Source organism: Scyliorhinus canicula, chromosome 24 (genome assembly GCF_902713615.1).
Source record: "Scyliorhinus canicula chromosome 24, sScyCan1.1, whole genome shotgun sequence".
Lineage (NCBI taxonomy): Eukaryota > Metazoa > Chordata > Chondrichthyes > Carcharhiniformes > Scyliorhinidae > Scyliorhinus > Scyliorhinus canicula.
In genome coordinates this window covers 21,357,839-21,375,280 of record NC_052169.1, presented here as the reverse complement: position 1 = coordinate 21,375,280, position 17,442 = coordinate 21,357,839, and the positions used below count along the sequence as shown (strand labels likewise).

The 17,442-nt window shown below is 51.6% G+C and overlaps 1 protein-coding gene across 6 annotated transcripts in view; it reads right to left on the bottom strand.

Annotated features, from left to right (window-relative positions):
• The window catches only part of LOC119956760 (casein kinase I-like), a 205,235-nt gene extending 190,062 nt beyond the window's left edge, over nt 1-15,173 (bottom strand). For 4 of the 6 annotated variants that reach the window (XM_038784126.1, XM_038784131.1, XM_038784132.1 and 1 more), the window contains exon 1: nt 4,431-4,583. The gene's annotated coding sequence lies outside the window, so the exon portion shown is untranslated. Of the gene's footprint in view, nt 1-4,430; nt 4,584-15,045 lie in introns of those variants that run through there. The other 2 variants (XM_038784128.1, XM_038784129.1) reach the window with 2 other exon arrangements.
• Between the last annotated feature and the right edge of the window lie 2,269 nt (nt 15,174-17,442).

Here is a 17,442-nt window from a genome sequence, read left to right as displayed (position 1 = left end):
TACGTAGACACGGGGAGAACGTGCAGACTCCGCACAGACAGTACCCAAGCCGGGAATTGAACCTGGGACTCTGGAGCTGTGAAGCAACTGTGCTAACCACTGTGCTACCGTGCTGTTATGTTGAGGAAGATTTCAAAAGCAGCCCTGGCCCACGATTACAAAGTGTACATCAGAACTGGTTCAGTTTGAAAATGCAGGCTGGTACAGCCATTTCCGCCTGTGCATTGCGACTTCCAAAGTGCTTGCATCAATGGTTGCTTCTCAGCTGCAGGTTCTGAATATTTGTGGCCTCCGTAATGTCGACTCCATCCTTCCCACCCCCTGGCCCACAAACAAGTGCGGAAGGTGTCATGTGAGAGCACCTTTAAGAAATGGGTGCTTATAAATGGGTGTGTATATAAATATCTGTAGTGAGAGCACCTTTAAGAAATGGGTGTGTATGTAAATATCTGTAGTGAGTACCTTTAAGAAATGGCTGTTTATTACTGCAGTGATGTCAGAGAGTGGGTGGAGCTGGGCTGTCTGTCAGCTTTTTACTTTTGTTTTAGGCTGGTTGCTGCATGGTATGTTTTAGTTTCGTTTTCAGAGCTGGATAGCTGCAGTCACAGCCAGAAGGTGTATTAGAGTCTCTCTCTCTGTCATCTAAAGACTGTAAATCGATCCTGGTGATTTAAAACTAACAACAGTAGTGACTTTAACCTGATGTGCTTCGGTTTAAAGGTTATTTTTAAAGTCTTCTGAATGTTAAAAGGAAAGCTTAAAGGATTACTGAGTGTTGTATTCTTTGGGGGTTGTATTTGAATGAATGGTTGCTAAGATGTTCACTATGTTTTAAAAAGGTTACCTTGAGTTCATAGAATAAACATTGTTTTGCTTTAAAAAATACTTTTCCATTTCTGCTGTATCACACCGGTAGAGTGGGCCGTGTGCTCCCCATACCACAATCTATTAAAAGTTGTGGGTCAGGTGAACTCCATGATACACTTTGGGGTTCTCTAAACCCTGGCCCATAACAAAGGTTTATACAGGACAGACTGTACAAAACTGCTTTCCTGTCCTGTAACGGTAGGAGTCAGACAGAAGACGCGAGGCTGAGATAGGAGGCAGTTCTTTGAAGACTAGCTCACCAAACTGACAACTTGCATTTATATAGCACCTTTGGCACAATTCCATGGTTTGCGAATGAATGAAATGGACAGCGCACTGTAGTTCAATCATCAGGACAGGAGATCAAAAGCTTGGTCAAAAGGGTAAGGAGCGTCGAGGGGAAGGGGGGGGGGGGGGGGAGTTTAGACTCGGGACAGCTGAAGGCATGGTCACCAATAACAGAGCGATTAAAATCAGGGACATGGTGGGTGCGATCAAACAATTACAGTAGAGATATCAGAAAGGTGGGAAACTGGAGGAGATTAAGAGATAGGGTCAAGGCCATGGAGGTACTTTGAACACAAGGATAAGAATTTTAAAGTTGAAGTCATTGATGGACAGAGAACCAATGTAGTCAATGAGTACAGGGTGATATCTGAAATGTTAACTTGAGGATGGCACAGTGGTTAGCACTGCTGCTTCTCAGCACCAGAATCCCAGGTTCAATTACGGCCGTGGGTGACTGCCTGGTTCGCACAGTTGCTTCACAGCTCCAGGGTCCCAGGTTCGATTCCCCGCTGGGTCACTGTCTGTGTGGAGTCTGCATGTTCTCCCCGTGTCTGCATGGGTTTCATCTGGGCGCTCCGGTTACCTCCCACCGTCCAAAGATGTGCGGGTTAGGGGGATTAGCCATGATAAATTGCCCCCTAGTGTCCAGGGATATGCAGGTAAAGTGGGGTCACAGGGAAAGGGCGGGAGCGTGGTTAGGCTGCTCCTTCAGAGGGTCAGTGCAGTCTCAATGGAACGAATGGCCTCCTCCTGCACTATAGGAATTCTATGAGGTGCGTTAGGAAACAGACAGCAGTTTAGAAAGACTTGAGCTTCCTGGACGGCTAAAGATGGGAGGCCAACAGGTGGGACCATTGGAATAGTTGAGTCAAGAGGCAGCAAGGTTCATAGAATAGAATTTACAGTGCAGGAGGCCATTCGGCCCATCGAGTCTGCACCGGCTCTTGGAAAGAGCACCCTACCCAAGCCCATACCTCCACCCTATTGCCATAACCCAGTAGCCCCACCTCACACTAAGGGCAATTTAGCATGTCCAATCCACCTAACCTGCACATCTTTGGACTGTGGGAGGAAACCGGAGCACCCGGAGGAAACCCACGCACACATGGGGAGAACGTTTGAGCGAGGGTCTCAGCAGACAATAAAGGGTGGAAGGTCTCCTACCTACGGTTTGAGTTTTGGCCCACAACCCACCAATCTTGCTCAGGCAAACAGTTGGGGAGGAGTGGCAGAGTAACCTACTCTCAATCCTAACGCCAGGATCAAAGTGAGAGAAAACTATCTGTGCGCCAACATTCTTCAGTTTAACAAGCGCAAAGATTCGAGCAAGGCAAAGCTCCCGTGTTAAAGAAGGCTTTGCTCAATCCGCAACTCATCTGATGCCAGATTTCCTTAACGACCTTTCAATGAATGAAATCTCTGCAGTGATGAGCCGAGTGTTTCTATTTACGAAACCAGACACCAGCCTTTGAAGCAATTTTATTTCAGCGCCACATTTTTTTTTCCTTTGGAAACGTGTCACTTCTCCTTGGCCTCTGCAGCTTCAGTGGGAAGGGAAGAGTCGACAAAAAGCTTAAATTACCAGAGGGGGAAAAGTGCCTGCCGTATTTTGGCTGCCTGTTCAGTTTAAAATTGATCGGCGACAATCACAGGGACCAACCCACGCCCAAAGCATTAGCACAAGGGAGGAGGGGAAAAGCACAACTCGTGACAAGCGGGGATTGTGCAGTACGCACCTATTGCTAGAGCAGGCCTAGATATCCTACGGTAGGGATGAAGCACAAACGCACTCGTATCTGCTCCTTCCAGCAATACCAGATAAATGCCCACACTTGCATTTTAATGCTTCTAAAAGATAATAAAGCAATGGTTTAAGATGTGAAAGTATCTAATCCAGGCATCTACACGCAGCCAGTGCTAACCCTTCCACAGCAGCCACTCCATTCAAACAGAGATTCACTAAACAAAGGAACAAGACAATCCCGACAGTGCAGGGTGCCATTCGGCCCATCGCGCCTGCACCGACCCGCTGAAAGAACACCTAGACCCACTCGCTCGCCCTTTCCCCACCTAACCTGCACATCTTTGAACGTTAAGGGGCCAATCTACCCTGCACATCTTTGGACAGTGGGAGGAAACCGGAGCACCCGGAGTAAACCCACGGGGACACGGTGCCAACTCTGCACAGTCACTCGAGGCCGGAATTGAACCCGGGACCCTGGCGTTGTGAGGCAGTAGTGCTAACCACTGTGCCACCCCCACATTAGGCTTACATGTACGATACAGGTAAAGTCAGATATTCCGGGATTCCACCCAATTCACTGTTCCTCAAGGTAATCATGAATGAGGAAGGTCCTTCCCAGACAGTCGTATCTTTTTTAAAAACTAAACACCCACCGTGACGGCACCAGGGAATTTATTGCAAACATTGCCTGTTCTGCTGGTTTAGCACACTGGGCTAAATCGTTGGCTTTGCAAGCAGACCAAGGCAGGCCAGCAGCATGGTTCAATTCCCGTACCAGCCTCAACAGGCGCCAGAATGTGGCGACTAGGGGCTTTTCACAGTAACTTCATTTGAAGCCTACTTGTGCCAATAAGCGATTTTCATTTCATTTTTCATTTTCTTTTACACAGAAGAATTATCCGGCACTGATCCTAAATTTGCCCTTTGCCAGCGTGAAGCTTGGGCCTCCTCTAGCAACTTAGTTCTCAAGATTTTTCTGGATTTACATAGAATTTACAGTGCAGAAGGCCATTCAGCCCATCACGTCTGCAACCGGCTCTAGGAAAGAGCACCCTACCCAAGCTCACACCACCCTATCCCCATAACCCAGTAGCCCCACCCAACACTAAGGGCAATTTATCATGGCCAATCCACCTAACCTGCACATCTTTGGACTGTGGGAGGAAACCAGAGCACCCGGAGGAAACCCACGCAGACACGGGGAGAACGTGCAAACTCCGCACAGACAGTGACCCAAGCCGGAATCGAACCTGGGACCCTGGAGCTGTGAAGCAATTGTGCTAACCACTATGGTATCGTGCTGCCCTCCGTTTATCCATTGCATTTACAATCTGGTACTGCTCAATAAATCAGCCTCTCCAAGTCCTGTCCTCAGATCTCTAAAGCCAGGGGTCAAAGTCTCGCGATAGAAAGAAAGTCATGAGGTGAATGGAACTGGGGACAAGTACTGTACTCAAAGACCTCAGATGGGGCACAAGCAAATTATTGGGCTGATTAGCCTTTACTCATTCTAGGTATCATACTCAATTACCTTTACAACGCCATCCCATCCTCACTGAAAGTTTCTTCCTATCAATGGCATCGCGTGGGCGGCACGGTAGCACAGTGGTTTGCACAGTTTCCTCACAGCTCCAGGGTCCCAGGTTCGATTCCCGGCTTGGGTCACTGTCTGTGCAGAGTCTGCACGTTCTCCCCGTGTCTGCGTGGGTTTCCTCCGGGTGCTCCGGTTTCCTCCCACAGTCCAAAGACGTGCAGGTTAGGTGGATTGGCCACGCTAAATTGCCCCTTAGTGTCCAAAAAAGGTTAGGTGGGGTTACTGGGTTACGGGGATAGGGTGGAGGTGTGGGCTTAAGAAGGGTGTTCTTTCCATGGGCCGGTGCGGTCTCGATGGGCCAAATGGCCTCCTTCTGCACTGTAAATTCTATGATAACCAACAGCAGAGGTTATCATGCTCTAGGTTTTCATGGGAAAACGGGGACAGATGGGATTCCAAAAATAAATCAGTACAAATCCTAGAGCGGCACAGAAATGGACCTGCTCCGTCACCCACTACGAATGGATTCTGAAGTGGTGCTGTCGCTGCTCACGTGTACAGCCTTCAAATCTAATCCGCACTCAGTATTTATCCAGCTTCCCCTTCAAGGAGATTACTGACCAGGTTCTTGCTCCAATCTCGTTCCACATAATCCACTACTCAATGAACTGGTAGGAAGGTGGGGAGGAGGGGCAGGATATTTCTACAAGCCTAGCCTTGCTCGAGGTTTGTGTATTAGCTACTTGCTTCAAGTTCTTGATTCGCAGTACAAGTTACGGAGTTTAACCCCCACTCGGATCATCCGACCCCTCGGATCAGCACACCCACCCAACCAGAAAATCAAACTGCAAGGTAGTGAATTGGTCTCCACAACTTATGTGGTGTCCCAGAACGCACCACTTTTATCGGTCCCCGAACCTCTTACGGCATTTAAGTACATGTTTAACGGAGAAAATGGTCAGCCAAATAGAGAAATTCACTGCAGGGGCCTTGCCATGGGTCACGGCCCTACTGGCGAGTCAGTATGAAAAAAAGTTCTGTCCAGCAAACAAGTCCTGGTTGAGCCCAAAATGATTGGTTCATGTTATGGGAACACCGTCGCCCCCACAAGCTGGGGCTAACCTTCCTCTTGGACTACCTGGGAGTCCCCAGTAACGGAAGATGAATTTCCCGAGACACACCTGCCAAGGAGAAAAGTAAAGCTCTGCACATATGTGCTCCCCCCGAGCCCGAGCAGAACTCTCAGTTCCCGCTGTGTTCCTATACACACAGCAGTTTCCATTTTCCCTCTTTGCTTCAGCCGAGGGAGGGATGGAGAGGACGCCAACACACCCAGCTCAGTAGCTGCATTTCTATAGCACCTTTCACAGCCTCAACACATCATAACGCACTTTGAAGTGCAGTCACTGCTGTAATTAGCAGTCATGGCAATTTACACACAGCGAAGTTCTTTGTTTTTTTACACCGAGGGTAGTGGGTGCCTGGAACTCGCTGCCGGAGGAGGTGGTGGAAGCAGGGACGATAGTGACGTTTAAGGGCATCTTGACAAATACATTAATAGGATGGGAATAGAAGGATAAGGACCCAGGAAGTGTAGAAGATCTTAGTTTAGACAGGCAGCATGGTCAGCACAGGCTTGGAGGGCCGAAGGGCCTGTTCCTGTGCTGTACTTTTCTTTGTTCGTTCAAAGAGCCAGGAACAGCAATATGAAGCAGATCATCTGTTTCGGCGATGCTGGCTGAGGGATAAGTAATTGGGCAGGACACTGGGAAAATCCACATGCAAAATAGGACCGTGAGACCTTTTACATCCACTTGGCAGGCAAACAGGGCCTCAGTTTAACAGCTCAACCAAACGAAGGCACCTCAGACAGTGCAGCACTCCCTTGGTACCACACTGGAGTGTCAGCCGGAAATTGGGTGCTCAGGTGGGACTTGAAGCCACCACCTTCTAACTCGGAGGTGTGACCACCACTACGTTGACACTATAAAGAAGCTGTGACAGGCGGGGATGATTATGCAGCATATTCATCGCTTTACCTGGTGCTCAGCACGGTGCAATGATTTCATCTGCAGCACTGATATAACAGTTTGCCCAACTGATTGACCGTGTTTCAGAGAGTGGCAACAGGAATGAACCAATTAGTGCACTGGATTTAAATGCTGGATTTTGGTAACCAGGAACAATTTTAAAATGTTATCAGCACTTTAACCCTACACTTGGCACTGGAAAGGGATCCACAAATGGAACCTCACCAGCCTGACGGAGGAAGTTAAAAAGGACCTGCAAAGATGGAACACACTCCCGCTCTCCCTCGCGGGGAGAGTTCAGACGATCAAAATGAACGTACTGCCCAGGTTCCTCTTCCTGTTTAGATCCATTCCGATCTACATCCCCAAGGCCTTTTTCAAAGCGCTGGACAAACTCATCATGGCGTTCGTATGGGGGGGTAAAAATGCTAGGATCCCAAAGAAGGTCTTACAAAAAACAAAAACCAGGGGAGGGCTAGCCCTCCCGAATCTACAATTCTACCACTGGGCAGCAACAGCCGAGCGAGTAAGGGGATGGATCCAGGAGCCAGAGGCTGAGTGGGTGCGTGCGGAGGAGGCCTCCTGCATGGGAACCTCCCTCCGGGCCCTCGCCACGGCAGCACTCCCATCCCCACCCAAAAAACACTCCAGCAGCCCAGTGGTGACAGCCACCCTCCAATCCTGGAACCAACTGCGGCAGCAACTTGGCCTGACCAAAATGTCGAACAGGGCTCCCATCTGCAACAACCATAGGTTCACACCTGCACTGACTGACGCCACCTTCAAAAGGTGGAGGCAGGACGGGGGGACACTGACAGTCAGGGACCTATACACGGACGACAGGATCGCAACACTGGACGAACTGACAGAGAAATTTCAGCTAGCTGGGGGGAACGAGCTACGGTACCTGCAGCTCAAAAACTTCCTACGAAAGGAGACAAGGACGTACCCACAACCGCCACGACAGACACTACTGGAAGACCTACTGGACGCAAGCATCCTAGAGAAAGGGAACTGTAGTGACATGTATGACCGACTGGTAGATAGGGACGACACCGTACTGGACGCAACAAGAAGGAAATGGGAGGACGACCTGGGGATGGAGATAGGGTGGGGACTCTGGAGCGAAGCACTGCATAGGGTCAACTCCACCTCCACGTGCGCAAGGCTCAGCCTGACGCAACTAAAAGTGGTACATAGAGCCCACTTAACAAGAACCCGTATGAGTAGGTTCTTCCCGGAGGTGGAAGACAGATGTGAACGGTGCCAAAGAGGCCCGGCCAACCACGCCCACATGTTCTGGTCTTGCCCCAGACTCGTGGAGTACTGGACAGCCTTCTTCGAGGTTATGTCCAAAGTGGTGGGAGTGAGGGTAGAGCCATGCCCGATAGTGGCGGTCTTCGGGGTTTCAGAACAGCCAGATCTATTCCTGGGGAGGAGGGCGGACGCCCTTGCCTTTGCCTCCCTGATCGCCCGCCGTAGAATCCTGTTTGGCTGGCGGTCAGCAGCACCGCCCAGAGCTGCGGACTGGCTGTCCGACCTCTCGGAATCTCTCCAAATGGAGAAAATCAAATTTGCCATCCGAGGGTCGGACGACGGCTTCCACAGAACGTGGGAGCCATTCATGCAACTGTTCCGGGACCTATTTGTGGCCAATGTACAAGAGGAAGAATAGTCGGGGGAAGGTGGGCGGGAGGGGGGGGGGGGCTACAGGTTCGGTACGGGGGTTCGATGGCTAGCTAAGGCCCAAAACCAAACTAAATAAACATGTTGAGGGGGGGGGGGGGGGGGGGGGGGGGCGGGCGCAGTTACCACTACGAAGATGCTTACCTGTAAATATGTATGTTAATTTTTGCGTGTTTGTTTGTTTTTTTTTGTTCTTTTTCTCTCCTAACAATTTGTAATTTGTTCAATATAAAATATGAAAACTGAATAAACATTTATAAAAAAAAAAACCCTACACTTGGCTTCCAAAGGATCGATACAGCTCCTAATGAAACACTGACAGTTCCGGATGGGTTGTGACATTTGCTGCAGTTCCCGCCAAAAGTCTGCGACATGATTTTCTGACAATGCTGAAGCTCTTAACGACGGCATGTTGGACTCAGGGGAGACTCTCAAGTCAGTCACAAAAGGCCCATCTGCTCCGCCAATGATGACATCGCGCACAAACACAAAGATCCAAAAATAGTTCGGGAAATCTACCCACCCCACCTTTCCCGTGCACCTTGCTTCAGCTGAGGAAATGCACCGATCGCAGGGGACTGCCGTTCAGCGTCTCTCATCAAACCCGAGCCAGCCTTTTACTCTCTGCTCTTCCAGGGGTCAATTTCTGAGCTTTAACCGTTGACAGACTGACATAAACTCACCCTGGGTGCTGGCACGCCTTGCCTCCCCCCACAACGGTACGGCAGACATGCACGACCACTGGTAACTTTCCAGTAACGACTGTAATGTGTATCTACGACGATGAACGTGTTTCACATTCCCCGTTGAATTCAATCAATGGCAAGTTGGAGCGAGAAATCCTAGACGCACAATAGAGGCTGCCTACATAAACAATGAGGGTAGTCCACGGTCTCTGGGAGAGGGAAGAAACACTCACTGACCAGTGCATGGCCAGCATGTAGACTGGAGTGAAAGCCAGCATCACAAAATTAAGGTTAACCGTCGTGACTTCCCTTGACCCAAGTTACTGCTCCAGTTTATATATCAACAGTAAACTTGGGAGATATTGTTTCCGATACCAGCGTGCCTGTCAGTGGCCTATATTAAATAGGGGATGATCCTGAAACTGATCTCCAGGATGGCCTACTTGTGCTCTGTTCTTTTAAACCAAAGTTCAACTCACCACCAGGTTTTAACCCTTCCTCTGCGACAACTCATTTTAGTCGTTGACCCTCAATGTGGAACCTTGCCAAAAGCTTTCAAATTATCACGTATCAACTGCACTTCCTTGTCCTTTGTGCCCAACCCTTACAAAGAAGCATGCGCCGTTTGAGTTAAATGTACAAAAGATGTTGGCAGTCCCTGGTACAGCAGGCATTGCAAACGAGAGCCCTTCGTCAAAAGCCTGGGAGGCTGAACCGTGCCCCTCACCCAGGGATTATTTACTCAACGAGAATCTATCGCTTAGCGTCTGCTCCCTCATCTGATTTTCCGGCTGCTTCCCAGAATCGTCAGCAACCCTGGGAGAAATAAAGTTTACAGCTCACACACTGGGGTTGGCACCTCAGTGCTTCTCAGGAGCAGCCTGAGAATTCCACACCCAACAACCCACAGGTGAGAAACCACAGGTGAGGAAACTTGGCAATTGTGAACCCAATAGTTAGAATGCCAATACAGTCACATTTCAAAACGGCAGGCAATCAAACTAAACAGGTAGGGTGGCAGTGTGGCAATGTCACTGGATTGGTAACCCAGAGGCTTGCACTAATGATTCAGAATCACGAGTTCAGATCCCTGCAAGGCAGATGGGGAGTTTCAATTCAATTAGGATTGTTCCAACCCAGGGGGGGGGTGCAGTGTTTAGCACTGCTGCCTCACGGCAGCCGAGGACCCGGGTTCCTACCCAGCCCAAGTCTGACCAATACAAGTCTTTCCTTCAGATCCGATTATTTCCGAGAACTATGAAAAACACCAGAAACTACAGCAATGGTATCCCAATTATAGTAAAATGGATATAAATCAGCTAAAGCAGATCGCGGACGAATGTCAGTCTTTGCCTCTGGCCACACTGAAGCACAATTACAGCGCCTGGAATCTGTGTCACCATTCATACGGATACCTGACCAGTGCCATGGAGAGTAAACTCTGGGAACCAAGGGAAAATCAACTGATTCACGCCGAACTGTAACGCCAGGGCATAAAGGCCTCCTGAATTTCCAAGAGATGATTCGGGAAGCAGCACACATGCACGCGGGAACAACAAACCGTGGTGATGTCTGTGCAGCCTCTCATAAGCCACATTTACAATAACGTTGTGTTTATATTGCAGCAAAAACACCCCCAAAGAACTTGACTGGAGCATTATCAAAGTCAAATTTGACGTCAAAATAAAAGACTGGTGCGGCTGCTGGAGATCTCAAATAAAATCCGGAAGTGCCGGAAAATCTCAGATCTGGCAGCATCTGCGGAGAAACAGAGTTACAGTTGAGTCCTATTTGACTTTGGAACCCATTTCAGAAGAGGAGTCACATTGGACTCGAAATGTTAACTCTGTTTCTCGCTCTCTCTCCACAAATGCTGCCAGACCTGAGATTTTCCAGCAATTTTATTTTTTTAAATATGGCTTTCAAACATCGAAGATACAAGCACCTTTGCTCACATGCGCCTGCGTCACCTCGGGATTCACTTACTCCAATGCTGCCCTGAAAATGAAAATCGCTTATTGTCACAAGTACGCTTCAAATGAAGTTACTGTGAAAAGCCCCTAGTCGCCACATTCCGGCACCTGTTCGGGGAGGCTGGTACAGGAATTGAATCATGCTGCTGGCCTGCCTTGGTCTGCTTTCAAAGTCAATGATTTAGCCCAGTGTGCTAAACCATCCCCTGAACAGCTGGCCAGCCACTGTGAACGCCAGATTGTCGAACATACATGAGTAACTTTGCCAGCACCAATCCCGAATCACCCATCGCCTGTGCAATCTCCAGATTTACACTGTCACCTGCTCACTCTTCCTCGTGATCACCTCGCTATGACCTCCCCCCAGCCCTATTCCTCCAACAGTATGTGCGCTATCAGCCCTCAAGTCCCACGCTACTTAATCTTGTGAGCGTGGTTCTTTAAACATTGCCCGAAACCTCATCCCTCCCGCTTTGGGTTCATCGGTCGCTTGTTTCAGTCCCGAAGCACCTCAGGATGTTTCACCTCCTTGAAAGGGTGCCATATAAATGCAAGCTGTTGTGCCGAGGTTCCTCTGGGAGTCGTTAGAGGTGGCCATTCAGCCCCTAGAACCTGTTGGGCCATTTAATTAGATGGTGGCTGCCCCCCACCGACCCCCCCCCTTAACTCCATCTCTTCCCCCCCCACCTTGGTTTTTTCCACTCCAACCCACACTGGACATTCTAAAATGGAAGCTGGGAGGGTGGGAACTCGCTGCGGTTAAGGCAGGGGCGTGGGACGAGACAGGCCTACGGTCCCAAGCTACATTGCGCTGCATCCACCAGATTACCAAGTAAATGCTGTGGCTGCTATTACTGGCAGTAATCCCTAGTTAATCCCTGCACGGTGATTGAGGGACAAGTCTGGGAGGGGCACAGGGTCCAAACGTTTTGGGGGGGGGGGCACGTAATTATCAGTAATTAGTCGCAACTTGTTACAATTCCAGCCGTCTTCAGCAACTCTCTCAGCAGGAGTCAAGGTTATCGAACACGAGGGGCAACTTTATAAGGAACCTTCAATTCCCCTCTCCCTCAGTTTCCCCACAAACACAATCAGCTGCAGATGGGTCATTTCAAATGTTTTAAGGTTCACTTTTTCCCCCCCAAATTGCTTGGTCTTTGATTCAGGGAAACATTGGCAAAACAAAAATGAAGCTTCTCCGAGACAGAGATTTGAACGGCAGGCTGTAACAAGGGACGATCTCCCCTTACTGCTGCCATTGACAATATACCAATTCCTTGTGGTGTTTAGGACTTCCCGAAGCTAGCATGCACTGGCCTGCTCACCCACATGATACAAAGTAGACTCTCAGCGTCCGACAACAAAAATATTAACAGATATTCATTCACTTGCCGTAAAATCAACACTGCATTCCATTAGTAAACATGCTACAGTTTTTAAAATGGGCGTTAGAACGGGTGAAACTTCTGATGAAGCTTTTTCGATAGAAACTGCATTACAAGATGCCGAGCATTGAGTTGAATCACCAGCGCTCACTTCATTTATTGCCTCTGACTGCAACTCCTCCCTGACTCAATCGTTTAGCTCATTTCTATAACCTCTTTCCAATCCTATTTCCAGCACCCGCCCTCTCTCAACCAGCATGCCACTGACTCCCACTCGCACCAGCCAACCCTCAGCCCTGATCTGAGCCAACCTTGCCTTTCACCAACCTTGCCAGTCTTCACACTCTTCCTCCCCGTTACCACTTACCCACCCCAACTCACCGCTGCCAGCTTCCCGCTGTGCACCGCACACTTGATACTCATATTCGCACCTGACCTTCCAACCCTGACGCAATCCCAAACTCTTCATTTTCACACCACGCACAATTTTCTATCCACAATTATGCTTCAAATCCAAACATGCCAGTTTGAAAGAGTTTTTTTTTAATACACGAACTTTCCAAAGATGATGATGAATGCAAATTCCATTGCAACATTTTCATATCCAAACTCCTTCATCGCTTTGTCCACTCCAGCTTTCAATCCCCTCCCCCTCTGCCCCCTGCCGGACTCCCAACCCCCTTGCCCCACTCCTCAGGCTCTCTCGGGGCCCCCCACTCTCTCTCTCTCTCTCCCCCCCCCCACTCTCTCTCTCTCCCCCCCACTCACCTCTCTCTCTCTCTCTCCCCCCACTCTCTCTCTCTCACTCCCCCCACTCTCCTCTTCTCCCCCTCCACCCCTCTCTCTCTCTCCCCCCTCCCACCCCCCTCTCTCTCCCCCCTCCCAACCCCCCCCACTCTCTCTCTCTCTCTCTCTCCCCCCCACTCTCTCTCTCTCCCCCCCCCACTCTCTCTCTCTCCCCCCTCCCACCCCCCCCCCACTCTCTCTCCCCCCCTCCCACCCCCCCCACTCTCTCTCCCCCCTCCCACCCCCCCCCAACTCTCTCTCCCCCCTCCCACCCACCCCCCAACTCTCTCCCCCCCTCCCACCCCCCCACTCTCTCTCCCCCTCCCACCCTCCCACTCTCTCTCCCCCCTCCCACCCCCCCACTCTCTCTCCCCCTCCCCATCACTCTCTCCCCCCCATCCCTCCCTCCTACCCCCCACTCTCTCCCCCCTTCCTACCCCCCACTCTCCCCCCCTTCCTACCCCCCACTCTCTCCCCCTATCACCCCCCTCTCTCCCCCTCCCACCCCCCCACTCTCTCTCCCCGCCCACCCCCCTCCCACCCTCTCTCCCCCCACTCTCTCCCCCCCCCCACCCCCCCCTCCCACCCTCTCTCCCCCTCCCACCCCCTCCCCCCCCACTCTCTCTCTACCCCCTCCCACCCCCCCACTCTCTCTTTCTCCCCCCCCACTCTCTCTTTCTCCCCCCCTCCTCTCTCCCCACCCCCCCATCTCTCTCTTTCCCCACCCCCCACTCTCTCTCTTTCCCCACCCCCCACTCTCTCTTTCCCCACCCCCCCACTCTCTCTTTCTCCCCCTCTCTTCCCCCCACTCTCTCTCTCTCCCCAACCCCCCCCCCCACTCTCTCTCTCTCTCCCCAACCCCCCCACTCTCTCTCTCCCCAACCCCCCCTCTCTTTCCCCAACCCCCCCTCCCTTTTTCCCCAACCCCCCCTCCCTTTCCCCAACCCCCCCTCTCTCTTCCCCAACCCCCCTCTCTTTCCCCAACCCCCCCTCTCTTTTCCCCCAAAAACCCCCCCCCTCCCTTCCCCCAACCCCCCCCTCCCTTTCCCAACCCCCTTTCCCCAACCCCCCCCCCTCTCTCTCTCGTATCCCCAACCCCCCTCCCTCTCCTCTTTCCCAACCCCTCTCTCTCTTTCCCCCAACCCCCCCTCCCTCTCTTCCCCCAAACGCCCCCTCCCTCTCTTTCCCCCAACCCCCCTCCCTCTCTTTCCCCAACCCCCCTCCCTCTCTTTCCCCCAACCCCCTCCTCCTCTCTCTTCCCCCTACTCCCCACCCCCCTCCCACTCCCTTTCCCCCCACCCCCCCCCCTAGCCCTCCCTCTCTTTCGCCCCAACCCCCCCCCTCCTCCCTCTCGTTCCCCACCCCCTGCCTCCCTGCCCTCTCTTTCCCCAACCCCCCTCCCGTCCCCTTCTTTCCCCCAACCCCCCCGCCCGTCCCTCTCTTGTCCCCAACCCCGCCTAAACAAAGTCCCTCCTCTTTCCCCCACACCCCCTCCTCCCTCCTCTTTCCCCCAACAACCCCCTCCCTACCCTCTTTTCCCCCACCCCCCATCCCCTCCTCCTTTCCCAACCCCCCTCTCTTTCCCCCCAACCCCCACCCCTCTCTTTCCCAACCCCCATCCGCCTCTTTCCCAACCCCACCCCCACTCTCTCTTCTCCCCACCCCACCCCCACGCGCTCTTTTTTTCCCCCCCTCCCTTCCCTCAAAATCGTTCCCCACCCCTCTTCCCACTCCTCTCTTCCCCACCCCCACCCCCACTCCTCTCTTTTCCCCACCCCCCACCCCCCACTCTCTCTTTCCCCACCCCCACCCCCACTCTCTCTTTCCCCACCCCACCACCCCACTCTCTCTTTCCCCACCCCACCCCCACTCTCTCTTTCCCCACCCCACCCCCCACTCTCTCTTCCCCACCCCCACCCCCACTCTCTCTTTCCCCCACCCCACCCCCACTCTCTCTTTCCCCACCCCACCCCCACTCTCTCTTTCCCCACCCCACCCCCACTCTCTCTTTCCCCACCCCACCCCCACTCTCTCTTTCCCCTCCCCTCCCTCCCGGGGGTACTCACTCTCTCTAAGCCGTGCTCTCTCTCTCCTGCTTCGCCTCCGTTTTTTTTTTCTGGGATTTTTTTTCCTCCTCCGGAAGAAAAGGTAGAAAAAAGCTCCGGGAGCCAAGACCGGAAACGCCGGGACGTCACCGGCGGCAACCGCTTCCGGGTCAGCCGCCGCGGGGCGGGGCCATGACATCTGCTCATGGTTGGTTGGGGGGGGGGTGTTAACCCTTTCCCTGCCGGCCCTGGGCCACTGCCCACCTGTCCCAGGTTGTGCTGCTGCCCCACCTCACACTCTCAACTTCAACAAACGGTCCTAAATCCTTCAAAACTAAATATTATGCCTAAAATCTTCAACGCCCGGCCGGCCTTTGGTGACAAAATCACGCTCCGACCGCCAGAATCCCTGCCAAACACCGACATGCGCAACATTTGCATTGCCAAATCCGGGGCGGGCAGCGCGGGTGGCATGGTGTCCAGCACCGCTGCCTCACCGTGTCACGGACCCGGGTCTGATTCCAGCCTTGGGCCTCGGCCTGGGTGCGCCGTGACCTTTCTCCCCGTGTCCGCGTTTGTTCCCGCCTCAGGTTTCCTCCCGCAGTCCAAAGACGCGCAGCGTAGGTGGCTGGGCCGTGCTAAAATTACCCCTTAACGCCCAGAAGGTTAGGCGGGTTTACGTGGACAGGGTGGGGAGGGGGCATGGGCCTAGGTACGGGTGCTCTTTCGGAGGATCGGTGCAGACTAAATAAGCGACTTTCAAATGAAATGAAAATCGCTTTATTGTCACGAGTAGGCTTCAAATGAAGTTACTGCGAAAAGCCCCTAGTCGCCACATTCCCTCGCCTGTTCGGGGAGGCTGTTACGGGAATCAAACCGTGCTGTTAGAACATAGAACATAGAACGATACAGCGCAGTACAGGCCCTTCGGCCCTCGATGTTGCACCGACATGGAAAAAAAACTAAAGGCCATCTAACCTACACTATGCCCTTATCATCCATATGCTTATCCAACAAATTTTTAAATGCCCTCAATGTTGGCGAGTTCACTACTGTTGCAGGTAGGGCATTCCACGGCCTCACCACTCTTTGCGTAAAAAACCCACCTCTGACCTCTGTCCTATATCTATTACCCCTCAATTTAAGGCTATGTCCCCTCGTGCTAGCCACCTCCATCCGCGGGAGAAGGCTCTCGCTGTCCACCCTATCTAACCCTCTGATCATTTTGTATGCCTCTATTAAGTCACCTCTTAACCTTCTTCTCTCTAACGAAAACAACCTCAAGTCCATCAGCCTTTCCTCATAAGATTTTCCCTCCATACCAGGCAACATCCTGGTAAATCTCCTCTGCACCCGTTCCAAAGCTTCCACGTCCTTCCTATAATGAGGCGACCAGAACTGTACGCAATACTCCAAATGCGGTCGTACTAGAGTTTTGTACAACTGCAACATGACCTCATGGCTCCGGAACTCAATCCCTCTACCAATAAAGGCCAACACACCATAGGCCTTCTTCACAACCCTATCAACCTGGGTGGCAACTTTCAGGGATCTATGTACATGGACACCGAGATCCCTCTGCTCATCCACACTACCAAGAATTTTACCATTAGCCAAATATTCCGCATTCCTGTTATTCTTTCCAAAGTGAATCACCTCACACTTCTCCACATTAAACTCCATTTGCCACCTCTCAGCCCAGCTCTGCAGCTTATCTATGTCCCTCTGTAACCTGCAACATCCTTCCGCACTGTCTACAACTCCACCGACTTTAGTGTCGTCTGCAAATTTACTCACCCATCCTTCTGCGCCCTCCTCTAGGTCATTTATAAAAATGACAAACAGCAACGGCCCCAGAACAGATCCTTGTGGTACGCCACTCGTAACTGAACTCCATTCTGAACATTTCCCATCAACTACCACTCTCTGTCTTCTTTCAACTAGCCAATTTCTGATCCACATCTCTAAATCACCCTCAATCCCCAGCCTCCGTATTTTCTGCAATAGCCGACCGTGGGGAACCTTATCAAACGCTTTACTGAAATCCATATACACCACATCAACTGCTCTACCCTCGTCTACCTGTTCAGTCACCTTCTCAAAGAACTCGATAAGGTTTGTGAGGCATGACCTACCCTTCACAAAACCATGCTGACTATCCCTAATCATATTATTCCTATCTAGATGATTATAAATCGTATCTTTTATAATCCTCTCCAAGACCTTACCCACCACAGACGTTAGGCTCACCGGCCTATAGTTACCGGGGTTATCTCTACTCCCCTTCTTGAACAAAGGGACCACATTTGCTATCCTCCAGTCCTCTGGCACTATTCCTGTAGCCAATGATGACCTAAAAATCAAAGCCAAAGGCTCAGCAATCTCTTCCCTGGCTTCCCAGAGAATCCTAGGATAAAT